General features: G+C 42.0%; 1 long non-coding RNA gene across 1 annotated transcript in view; it reads left to right on the forward strand.

The window, feature by feature from the left end:
- The first annotated feature begins 3337 nt into the window (after positions 1-3337).
- The window catches only part of LOC131698763 (uncharacterized), a 32743-nt gene continuing 23333 nt past the window's right edge, over positions 3338-12747 (forward strand). Inside the window, exon 1 of the long non-coding RNA XR_009307773.1 lies at positions 3338-3526. This is a non-coding gene — a long non-coding RNA (uncharacterized LOC131698763). The remainder of the gene's footprint in view (positions 3527-12747) is intronic.

A 12747-nucleotide genomic window follows, 5' to 3' on the forward strand; every position in this document is an offset into this window, starting at 1 on the left:
TAATCCTTCCAGCGTTTTATGGTCTTAAAGAAACATCCCCCTTTGAATCAAATCATACCGTTACTGTGTAAATGGAAAGTAAACATATTAATATAGGTAAACAAAATGTCGACAAAACTGTCTTGTTTGATATAAGACCGTCAAGAATAAATATTTGTCAAAATGTTTGTTTAGACATTTTTTTTCCATTTATTTGTTTACTTATTAATGTTAGTCAACTGATTATTTTAAGACTTTTTAGTTTTTCGAAATCAAGTGCATTTGTTTATTTATTTAATTTTTTTTTTCATATTTTACCTTTTGTCCATTATGAATATACACCAAATATTGACATCACAATTAACAATTACGTCACACTGTCTTGCTGGCTCTTTGAGCTAATATAGGGCAGGTGGCTCTTTGAGCTAATCTACATGTATCTATATAATAGATGGGCTTCAGTGAGTTACTGGAAAATAATTTTATCTAGGGTTTTATCTCTGTGACGTCATAAATTTATAAACTGTCACAGAAACTCGAGATGGAATTTTTTTCCTGTAACTCGCTGGAGGCCCATCTATTATTATTATTATTATTATTATTATTATTATTATTATTATTATTATTATTATTATTTTATAATACATGGATTCCCTTGTGATGCTAATATTAAAGAAGACAGGGTTCAGCAGTAGTTTTTTTTTTTTTTTTTTAAAACAGTGTTTAGTGCTAAACAGACGTTCTATGTCGTACCGTTTCTGCAGTGTCTCAGCTACGAATGTAACTGAGAAGCTTTACATCTTTTTTTTAACGTATTCTCATTTTGTTGATCATTAATGAACATTTCTGTACTGTGGGTCTTGTCGAGTGATTGAAAACGAGACATTTTGTGGCTCATGATGCAAATATACTAGCCTTCATGTATATGTATGTATGTGTGTGTGTGTGTGTGTGTATGTGTGTGTATATATATATATATATATATATATATATATATATATATATATATATATATATATATATATATATATATATATATCAAGTTTTTAAAACTGCTGTGTACAAAATGATCAATAAGAAAAAAGAAAAAAAGATTAAAAGATTAAAGGATATTTCAGGTACTTAAAAAATGTAGAATAATTGATTACAAATCTCTCTCTCTCTCTCTCTCTCTCTCTCTCTCTCTCTCTCTCTCTCTCTCTCTCTCTCTCTATATATATATATATATATATATATATATATTTAGTAGCGTGCAGAAGGGATGGCAGCAGCAGGGCTGATAGATGACGTAAACACACACAAAGATATAAGCCCGATATTGATGATTTGCACCTTATGTCACAAGTCACACACAGCTTGTCGGCCATTGTGGACGTCAAAAACCTTCAGACGGGATATTGACAGCCTGTTTACCAGTGTTTTAAAAAGCTAAAATAGAAGATGGTTGTAGCGTGTTGTGCTGTTGGATGCAGCAATAGACAATTTTACCGCATACCAAAAGATGCTGAGAGACGAGAAAGATGGATTACTGCCAAACATGCAGCGAACACTTCATAGCAGGTAAGATTCTGCTTTTCAAAAATATATAACAGTTATGTTGTAATTCAAATTAACCTCTATATATTTGTCAATCACGTTAAAAATAGATTTTTTTTGTCACTGAAATTTGTATTTATTTATTTTAATGTGTAGGGTTCCCGCCAAATCGCGCTAACAGTGCATTGGTGGGTCCGTTTTTTGTTCTTGAGTCGAAACTTCTAGCGTTTATTATGTATATAAAATACTGTACACCTCGCAATCAAGTTGGTCTTGTATAATGCGGTTATCATAGTGTTTCCCCTGCCATTCGGGCACAATCCCGGGACACTTTGAGACAGAACGGGATTTTAAACTTGCTGCTAAATTGAAATAAATTAACGTGTTAATTAGCCCGACATCTTTGCTGAAATGAATCCTATTGCTGAATTACTGTGTGCAACAAACAAGTAATTCTAATCAGTTCAACATACTGCCTCTGAACAGCTGGACAATGTTACTGATTGGGAGAGTAATTGTACGTTTAGCGATTTATTATTAACAAACAGAAAGTAAGCGACTTTTACGTATTAGTGTCTGCAAATAAATAAATTAAATATTATTATTATAATTATTATTATTATTATAATAATTATTATTATTATTATTATTAATGAAATACATGAGAAGTAATATTGTATTCATTATTATAATAATTATACAATTGTTTGCCGTGCATGGTAATTAAGCACCATCATTAATTTGATCGAAGGTATAGCTAATTAACACGTTATTTTCTCTCAATTTTAAGTAGTCTTTTTAAAATTCTGTTCTGTCTGTGTCCCGGGATTGTGGGCCAGGTGGCAATCCTATCAGTAAGCAATATTATTTTCATTTGTATTTTAAATAAAGCGCACACCCTCAGAAAGGCGGGATTCTTACACAATAATGTCACCCTATAATTCGTATAACTTAAAAACATAACAAAACTACAACAACAAAAACCTCTGAATTCTTCTTTGTAATTCTGGTCTCATATTTCCTTTGGCTATATTAATGCTGTCACTGTCATTGCTAGTTTATCAAGTGAAATTGAGACGTGATTATCGTCCTTAGCCATGATAAGAGGACGGACTCGTCCCCCTGGTATTAGCCACTGATGCAAACATGTCACCCATCCTGATATGAAATACAGGTATGCATCAAGGCTTATGCCTTGAGATCTTGGCCGGTGTACGGGGAGATGTTGTTTATTGCATAGTGGTATAATATATATATCGTGAGGCGTAAAGTCAGGCAGGGATGTCCGGTCGCACTTAGTTGACAGCCTCAGAGAAGAGACCAGCTGGCAGCAAATACACATCATTTTGAAGCCCGGCAAGCAGAATTTTCTCGATGTATCTATCTCGATGTTCACCTCTGAGATGACTAACTTCATCTGACAATGTCAAGTATGGTTTTTCGGACTGCATGAGTTGAAAAAAAAAAGTGTTTTAAAAAAAAGTTGTATGTCTTTGCATGTTGTCAATAGGACGTCCAAAGTTTTTTGACGTCCAAAATGGCCGACCACACTTAGATAACGTGATTTGGTGACATATGTGCAAATCATCAATACGCTCGTTACTAAGGAGACGTTGCTTTTGTACAGCGGTATCGGCGCTATGCTTTAGTACGACAGGACCCGGGTACGCACCCGCTCTCTACGAGTCTGTGGATTGCTTCGCTCTGTGTGATGCACCTGCCTTCGTTAACCGAGGTAGCTATTAAATATATATTATAGTTTGCAGATTTATATATATATATATATAAATGTAGGTAAACTCAATAAGTAAGAAAGGTGGTGGGCCAAAAGTTTGGCCGTGTTACCCATATCATACGGTCCTATGCTCATATAATTCCCTGACATGAGAGCAGCTGAAAAATGTCCATTCCACAACACAATTGCTTGCACGTTGCCTGAGTGCCTACAGCGTGGGGGATCGGATGAGGAAAAGTTTTTAAGCAGAGTTTCCGACGACAGTTTGGCGACCCAGTAAGTTTTTTGTATTTAAACGTTATTTAATTTTCTGGAACAATATGTGTGGTTACGTGTGTGGAGGGGTCAAATGTTCCCCATAATTATGCTTGTGGGTAGTTAAGACTGACTGAGCAATTTTATGGAAAAGACTGACCCCTAATGGTGATTGAACTTGTGACCAGTGAACTTGTGACCAGTGATTAATATGCTTGAGGACCTAAAATGTTTGAAAATAATAACATAACATATCTGCATTGCATATAACCACAATGATACCCTCCACAATTTGTCAGTGATTACTTCTGTCTGTATTGGCTATTATTGTTAATGGACTTAGGCCTCGTACAGTGCACACACACACTGTTAGCGCGACAACCGTATTAACAAACTGCACTCGCTGTGGTTGTTTGTTGTACACACACGCCTTTCATTACTGAAGAGAGTGCATTCACAGTTTAAACTAACTGAACTCGGACCACTATTACACAACACTTGTTAGGTTTGTGTGGTGGCAGCATGGAGGCTGTGTTTTTGTTTATGCTTTTGGAAGAAAATACAGTACGTAATCGATCAAGAGCTCGTCAAGCACAGCTTTGCTTTTAAAACCAGTGGAGGCGCCGTTTTGTTTTTTCTGCACTGCTAATATACAGTGGTGACGATCTGCAATGCTATGACGGTAGATCTAAACATTTAGGCGATGTTCCGACCAGAAGGCTGGTGGGAACGACTAAAGTGGTCTCCAAATGACTGGATTAAAAACGTATGTCTAAGGAGTCTGTGGCAGGGTGATTAGCAACAAAATGAATCACTTAATTAATTCGGGAGATGGCCACCTTCTGCACGAGTTTAATTATTCCTGGCAGAGGACGAGCACCAATCTCGCCTCTGCCAGAACATGTTTTAAAAATAAACAAAACAATAACACGACGGTACGCCGTCACAAATTACAATAAATAAATCATAATAATAAGCCCCGTGGCACTCGCCGTCATATAAATATACAAAACATTACTAAATCATAATAAACACAAAACAATAATCTGCACAGCGGCGGAGGGGACTCCGTTCTAAATTAAAATAAACAAAACAATGTACAGGGCTGCTCGCGCTGTTACAGAGTCCTATATGCATCTTTGTCATTTACTGAGTCCTTTCCTGGAGTGCCAAAACACATTTGGTATCGGTGGAAAAATGAGTTGCGGTTGCACTGTGGCGATTGCAGACGCAAATTGTCCATATTGTTTTATTTATGTTGCAAAACCAAAAAATACTTTCTTTTTTCTTACAACAGAATATTATACAACTGTACTTTGATTAAAAAAAAAAGTATATTATATGTATGCACTATTTACCATTGTTATGAATTTACTATTTATCAATATTACAAAATCAACTTTGCTCATCAGGCACCGATATATAGATATATAGATATATAGAGATAGATAGATAGATAGATAGATAGATAGATAGATAGATAGATATAGCCGTGAAAAAGTATTTCCCCCCTGTCTGATTTTCTGCATCTTTGCACATTTTTCACGTTGTATTTCGTCAGATTTTTTTGTGGGTTGTAGTGGTATAGGGGGAGTCTGAGAGAAAAAAATAACACCAAAGTTTGGTGCTTCTTTCATTTGTTTGGTGTGCAAGGTAATCAAACATGCAATCTTCAGGTGTGAAAAAGTTATTGCCCCCTGTGACAGGGTCTTCCTCGTGTCACGCGTGTGGGTAGCCGCTGTTCAAGCATACAGAGAGACAGAGGTGGTGGTGTTGAAAACGCCGGCACAGGCGCGCAGGTTTTATTCACAAACAAACAAACACAAAACGAAAGTAAAATAAAGATGGTCATGTGACGTTACCAGCGATGGTAATGCACAGAGGACTAGTACATCAAGCTGTACAAAAAGTGCAAAATAAAACACAATCCCACAAACTATAAATCAAAGGTGCCGTGAAAACGGCAGGCCTTGCAGCAGCCCTGAACCATCTCCCGCGGATGTTTTTAACCTGACGGACACTCGATCAAGACCCGCCCACCTGCTGATTGAGGTCCAGCCCAGCCAATCACCTGCTGCCCTTCCCCTCAACCAAGCCTAGCAGGCAGCAAGTCTCCATCGAGCGTCCGTCTGTAAACAATGATTCAATTAAACAAATCAGCTCCCAAAATGACACAAAATAAACCCATTCCACATACAAATTATATAACCAACACTAAATACACACGTGCAGGGCACTCGCCCTGCTACACCCCCCTAGTTAACTCAACCCAATTAAAGGGATAATTAGGGTGAGCTGTTTGAGTACTTTGGTTAACAACCAGGCCTGATTTGGGCCAGCCCTTCCCAATATAAATCTGACTAACTTTGTCCCTTACCATCAGAGTGAATTTGTCAGCACACAGGTTCTAGAGGCACATCATGCCACAAACAAAAGAAATTCCTGAAGACCTCCGGAAAAAGGTTGTTGATGCCTATCAGTCTGGAAAGGGTTACAAAGCCATTTCTAAGGCTCTGGGTCTCCACCGAACCACAGTAGAGTCATATTATCCAAATGGAGAAAGTTTGGGACAGTAGTTAATCTTCCCAGGAGTGGCCGTCCTGCCAAAATCTCTCCAAGAGCAAGGCATAAAATCATCCAGGAAGTCACAAAGAACCCTAGAACAACATCCAGGGATCTGTAGGCCTCTCTCGTCTCGGCTAAGGTCAGTGTTCATGACTCCACCATCAGAAAGACACTGGGCAAAAATGGGATTCATGGCAGAGTAGCAAGGCGGAAACCATTGCTCACTAAGAACATGAATGCTCATCTCAAGTTTGCCAAAAAGCAACTGGATGATCCTCAAGAGTTCTGGAACAATGTTCTATGGACAGATGAGTCAAAAGTGGAACTTTTTGGCCGACATGGGCCCCGTTATGTCTGGCGAAAACCAAACACTGCATTCCACAGTAAGAACCTCATACCAACGGTCAAGCATGGTGGTGGTAGTGTCATGGTTTGGGGATAACCTGGCACCAATGATACTGAAAAAGTGACTGAACTCATAGCCATTGAGCAGTCATAAAGGTGCTGGGGCCAGACACGCAGAACTGGGTCAGCCGTCACCGTCCCACCACGCTGGATGCAGAAGTCAGATTGGCTGAAGGGTTCGAGGATGCCCTGCCTACCCCTCCAGTGGTTGCCATACCTGCTTCAGCCTCCAACAAGCCACAAGTGGCGGGACCACCACCACCGTGTTTCACCCCCACTACCCACGGACCAGCACTGCAACGTCACCCCATGGGCGGCCTCCCTCCAACACAATGGAGATCGAGGACGACCCCCAGCGGGGTAAGAGCAGAGAACCCCTCCCCACTGTCGAACCGGCAGCGGGACACGCAAGCTCTGTGGGCGCCCTTTCGCCCCACCTGTTACCGCTGCCAGGAGATCAGCCACCTCGCCAGGAATTGTCCGGCGGTAATGGAGTTTGGGGTGACCTCCCATTATGCCCTGGCAGCACCAGGTAAGTCCAGAGATAATGATTGGGAGGGGCCTTGTATACCTAAAAGGTATAGACAATGTCGGCCCAGGGGACTTTTTTGACCTGAAAAAGGAAACAAGGACCAGGGGTCACAAATGGAGATTAGATGAAGGGGCATTCAGAACAGAAAATAGGAGGCACTTTTTCACAGAGAGAATTGTGAGGGTCTGGAACCAACTCCCCAGTAATGTTGTTGAGCTGACACCCTGGGATCATTCAAGAAGCTGCTTGATGAGATTCTGAGATTAATAAGATACTAACAACCAAACGAGCAAGATGGGCTGAATGGCCTCCTCTCGTTTGTAAACTTTCTTATGTTCTTATGTTAATGTACAGGTTGGTGATGTGAGCACCCACGCATTAGTGGACTCAGGACGTGGGCAAACTTTGATTACAAAAGCTCTATTGATGGGGGTACCTTGGTGGTCACGGGGGGTTGTGGTAATTTCCTGTATCCATGGGGATAACAAGGACTACCCCCTCACTAAATTAGATTTGACAGTTGGATGTCATACCCGCTGCATAATCGTGGCTGTGGCAGAGAAGTTGCCATATCCAGTTATTTGGGGTCGAGACTGGCCGCATTTTGACAGTATGATTAATAAAACGGTAAAGCCAGTCTCCGGTAAGACCATGGGAGCAGCAGGGGAAGCTATTGGGAATATTTTTCTGCTGCACACTGATCTGTTCCATTCTCGATTTCGCCCCAAAAAAACAAAAAGAGAGCGGAGGGTTGAAAGATGGGAAGGAACGTCAATGAAACAAGGCTGGGGTTTGGTGGGGAAAACCTCAGAATCTGTCAAATGTAAGGGAAAGGGGATCGGGACTCAGTTTGACCTGCGGGGGTGGGTTACTGAGGCCCCCAGTGCTCTAGCTACTTTAGCTCCGCTCGATATCCCGAAATTCTGGGACCAAGATGTGGACCTAGTGTTGGAGCAAAAGAACGATCCCTCACTGGCACACATCTGGGTGCAGGTTCTGTCTATCCAGGGGAAGAATGTAGAGGATAACCGGCCTCTTACATATCCCCACCACATTATTGTCAGACACTTACTATATAGAGTATCCCAAGCCACGAGCACAAGTCAGATTGTAACACAATTATTCGTTTCCCAGTCTTTTTGACGTGAGATCATGCGGTTGGCTCATGATGTCCTCTGTTTGGGCCATTTATGTATCGATAAGATTCGGGAACAAATATTGGCTCGATTTTATTGGATGAGAGTTTTTAGTGAGGTGGCGCGATATGTAGCGGAATGCCCAGAATGCCAGCAAGTAGCGCCGGGACGGGTTCGCCCGACCCCGCTGGTCCCACAGCCCCTGATCTCAGTTCCCTTTGAACGCATTGCTATAGACATAGTGGGTCCATTGAGCAAGTCTGACTCTGGATTTACGCACATTTTGGTAGTGGTGGACTACACGACCAGATATCCAGAGGCAGTACCATTGAGATCCACTAGTGCCGTAGCGATTGCTCGAGTGCAGATTATAGCAAGAGTAGGGATTCCAAAAGAAATCCTCACTGATCATGGAACGAACTTTGTCACAGTGTTTAAAGGAATTATATAAATTGTTGCAAATTAAGTCCATTCAAACCTCCGTTTATCACCCGCAGAAGGATGGTTTGGTGGAACGTTTTAATCAGACTTTGAAACAGATGCTGAAGCGGTTTGTCAACCAAGAGCAGAAACATTGGGCTACACTCCTCCCCTGCCTGATGTTTGCAGTAAGAGAGTTCAACTGGGTTCTTTCCCTTTGAGCTGCTGTATGGGAGGCAACCACGGGGTACCCATGATCTGGTGAAAAAAGGGTGGGAGGTGCAAACAAAAGCTTCAAAAAACGTAGTCAAGTATGTAATCATGTTAAGAAACCGCCTAGCATTGGTTGGTCGTTTGGCACAAGAAAACCTAAAACTAGCTCAGCATCGCCAGGAGCAACAGTACAACAAACAAGCACGAATTTTCGGCCAGGTGATAAAGTACTGTTGCTACTTCCCACATCAGAATCTAAGTTGTATGCTAATTGGCAGGGGCCATATGAGGTGATACGGGGGATTGGTAATGTAAATTATGAAATTAGACAACCTGATCGCCGGAATAAGACCGAAATTTATCACATTAATTTGTTAAAACCCTGGAATGAAAGGGAGGCCCTATTTATAGCTGGTGACAGTTTAGAAGAGGATTTTGGTCCCACTGTCAATCCACCAGCTACAACTCATATTCCGATGGGGGAACAGTTACTTCCGGATCAGAAACGCGAGCTTTACCAGTTAGTGAAGAGGTTTAACAGAACTAATGTTATTTCAAATGCTATTATTACTCCACCAGGTGTCAGGGGCCGGAAGAGACCGTACCGGATCCCAGAGAGTCGCAGGGGTCCCGTTCACAAGGAGGTGGAGGGTATGCTCGAGCTTGGAGTCATTCAACCTTCCCGGAGCGAGTGGTGCAGTCCTATCGTGATGGTGGGCAAGAAGGACGGCTCTACTCGATTATGTGTGGACTTTCGAAAGGTTAATGCCATCTCCAAGTTCGATGCATATTCAATGCCCCAAGTGGATGAGCTCCTCGACGAAGGGATACTGGCAAATTCCACTCACTCAGGGCTCGAGAGAGAACTGCTTTCTCTACCCCAGATGGCTTGTTCCATTTCTGGACCATGCCCTTTGGGTTGCATGGAGCTCCCGCCACCTTTCAGAGACTGATGGACCAGGTCTTAGCTCCTCACCATCAGTACGCAGCCGCGTACATTGATGATGTGGTGATTTTTAGCTCACCTGGAAGGAGCATATTGTTAGACTTTCAGCCATCCTACCGTCTCTAAGGGAGGCAGGGCTAACAGCCAAGCTGGGCAAGTGTGCATTTGGCAAACAAGAGACATAATATCTTGGCTACATTATGGGTAAGGGCCGGGTGAGGCCGATCGCCTCCAAAGTCCAGGCGCTGGTGGAGACAGCGATCCTGAGAACCAAGTCACAGATGAGATCACTACTGGGGTTAGTCGGCTATTATCGACGTTTTATCCCCGAGTGTGCCACCATAGGCAACCCCCTGGTAGATCTAACCCGAAAGGCTGCTCCAAAAATAGTTAAATGGACAGGGCGTGTCAGGAGGCATTTGATATGATTAAGAAGCGACTCTGCCAAGCTCCCGCTCTGATTTCACCAGATTTCAGCAAATAGTTCATCCTTCAGACCGATGCCTCCGACATTGGTCTGGGGGCGGTCCTGTCCCAACAAGTTGATGGAGTGGAACACCCTATCATTTACCTGAGCAAAAAAATGGCTCGTAGGGAGATCAACTACTCCTTCTCATTGAGGAGGAGTGTTTAGCCATCAAATGGGCTACTCACGCTCTTCGCTATTACTTGTTAGGACGTTCTTTCTCTCTTATCACTGATCATGCTCCTTAAGGTGGTTACATACGATGAAGGACAGTAACGCTAGGATAACTCGGTGGTATCTGGCGCTGAACCCTTCCACTATACAGTGAAACATCGTGCGGGTAAGGAGCATCAAAATGCAGATTTTTTTTCGAGGGAGGGGGGACCATTGGGGAATGTAGAGTTGGCCGAGTGTTCCTTCGGCATCACTCTGAGGGGTGAGATATGTGATAGAGAACGACTCCATTGCAATCAGCTGCGGCCTGGCCCTCTATTGGAGAAACCATGGCGACGGGTTCAGTATCAGGGTTCAGTGCGTCAGTATCTCGCCTTGTGCTAAGAAGCTGAGCGATCAGCCGGAGCTCTTTGTTTGTATTACGTGCTGTTTTGTTTTGTGTTCATAGAGGAGGAGTAGGAGCGAGGGGCTGCAGCCACGGAGCCAGCCTTAACCACCAGAGCACTACCTTTACTTCACAAACACCAGCAGAATCTGAGCACACACAAGTAAGGCTTGACATTTTCAGGTTTTATTTTTAATCAGGTGACATCCCTTTTAAACAAATTACAAAACAATCTTTGCTTTTATCTTCATATCTTGCCTGAGCCTGTGGTCCCCTTAATTTTATTTAAAAAAGAGCTGACAAATGACGTGAATTGTTCATCCCCGATCCTACTTTTAACTCACATATAATTTTTGCTGTCGCCTAATTTAACATTGTGCTTTTGTTATTTTCCCCACTAGTTTATCAGATATGTCCAGACAGATTTTCTTTTAAACATAAAAATGAATACCTAGTGCGGAGTGTACACTGATAGCAAGTCCTTCAGGCGCCTGCTCTATTTAGCCAAATATGTCACAAAGCATTTTGGGATATTGGAGGATACACAAAAAATGTAGTTTTGTATTACAGCGTCCACAGTGACAAACCGCACTACGTGATGCGATCTAATTAGAACCGGACTCGAGACTACGCCGAGGTGGTCTCCAGTCCGGTTCTTGAGTACGGTATTAAACTCTATTTAGTGTGGATGCTAACCGTATTTAGCACTTTTAAACAAGTTTAAAAGGCATAGTGTGGACAGGGCGTGTGTACTTAAACCATATTAAGAACAAAAGGTGAACTCGCAAACGCATTTAGGCTGTGTGTGTATGAGGCCTATGACACATTTAGTACTACTTCCACTTGCTCTCAACTTCAGTAATGCCAGGCACGTGATTTCCCAGACAGAAGCTTGTGGCTGATCAGGGTGTGATTAGATGCAGTTTATGTGCCCTTCCTCCATGAAGGTGACCTGACTGAAAGTTGGAGTGGGTTGAGTGCAGTGTACTTATTTTAGTTTGATAGGATTACATAGCCTGCCCATATCTCTGTTGAACAATATTTTCTGGTTGAGGTAGATAAATTCTGCAATCTGCTAGCATACGCCTGTCTGTTGTTAATTTGGGTAACTTCCCAGATATGCCTGTCTGTTGTTAATCTGGGTAACTTCCTGCCATCATTCAGTAAAAGACTTCCCGGTAATCATCTGTAGCTCCCCTTCCCCCCCAACATTAACTATACTATTTCATTAGCTCTTATTAAGCCCCCAACCCCAGATGGCTTCTCTGGCATTCTCAGGTTTTGTGCTCAGCACCCCACTCCCCGTGACTGCTTCACTCGCATTGCTAATTTTGTCCGGTTTTGGAAAAATGGAAAGTTGGCAACCCTACACTCATTGCATAGAGATAGTCACTTTTGCCACAGTTGACAAAAATATCAGACTGGTTACACATCAGGAGCAGTGCTATTTATAAAGGTATCATGTGGCTGCCAGTGGTATGGAATATTCATCGGTCCAGTGCCAACACATTTTGACATGTTGGTGTCCTGACAACGTCCAGAGGGGCCAAGTAGAATATCAGACAATAAAGACGAGCTTCCTTTATAAAATACGTATTTACATTTAAACTTTAAGTTAAACTTTAAGACCACGCACTTGGTAACAAAGGTTATAAAAAGGTTGAGTCAAATCATGATGGCCGACAGCTCAGCTGGAGGAATTTGCAAGGGTGTTTGAGGTGAGTCTCCAGCAGTTTGCAAAACAATGGCACAACACAGCAATTATGTTTCCCACCCACACGTTGATTTGCTTTCCATCCACTAAACAAACATATAAAATTTTGACTTCAGTGTGACGCATATCTGATTATTTCATTTTGGTCCGTTCCAACCATTGCATCTTTTTTGTGTTCCCTGAAAAACGGACAATATTAAAAATACATATCTGAAAGGACTGCGTTTTAAAATAGGTATGCTTCCATTTAGATGTACTGCATTGGTTTTGTTGGTACAGTACTACA

Source organism: Acipenser ruthenus, chromosome 19 (genome assembly GCF_902713425.1).
Source record: "Acipenser ruthenus chromosome 19, fAciRut3.2 maternal haplotype, whole genome shotgun sequence".
Lineage (NCBI taxonomy): Eukaryota > Metazoa > Chordata > Actinopteri > Acipenseriformes > Acipenseridae > Acipenser > Acipenser ruthenus.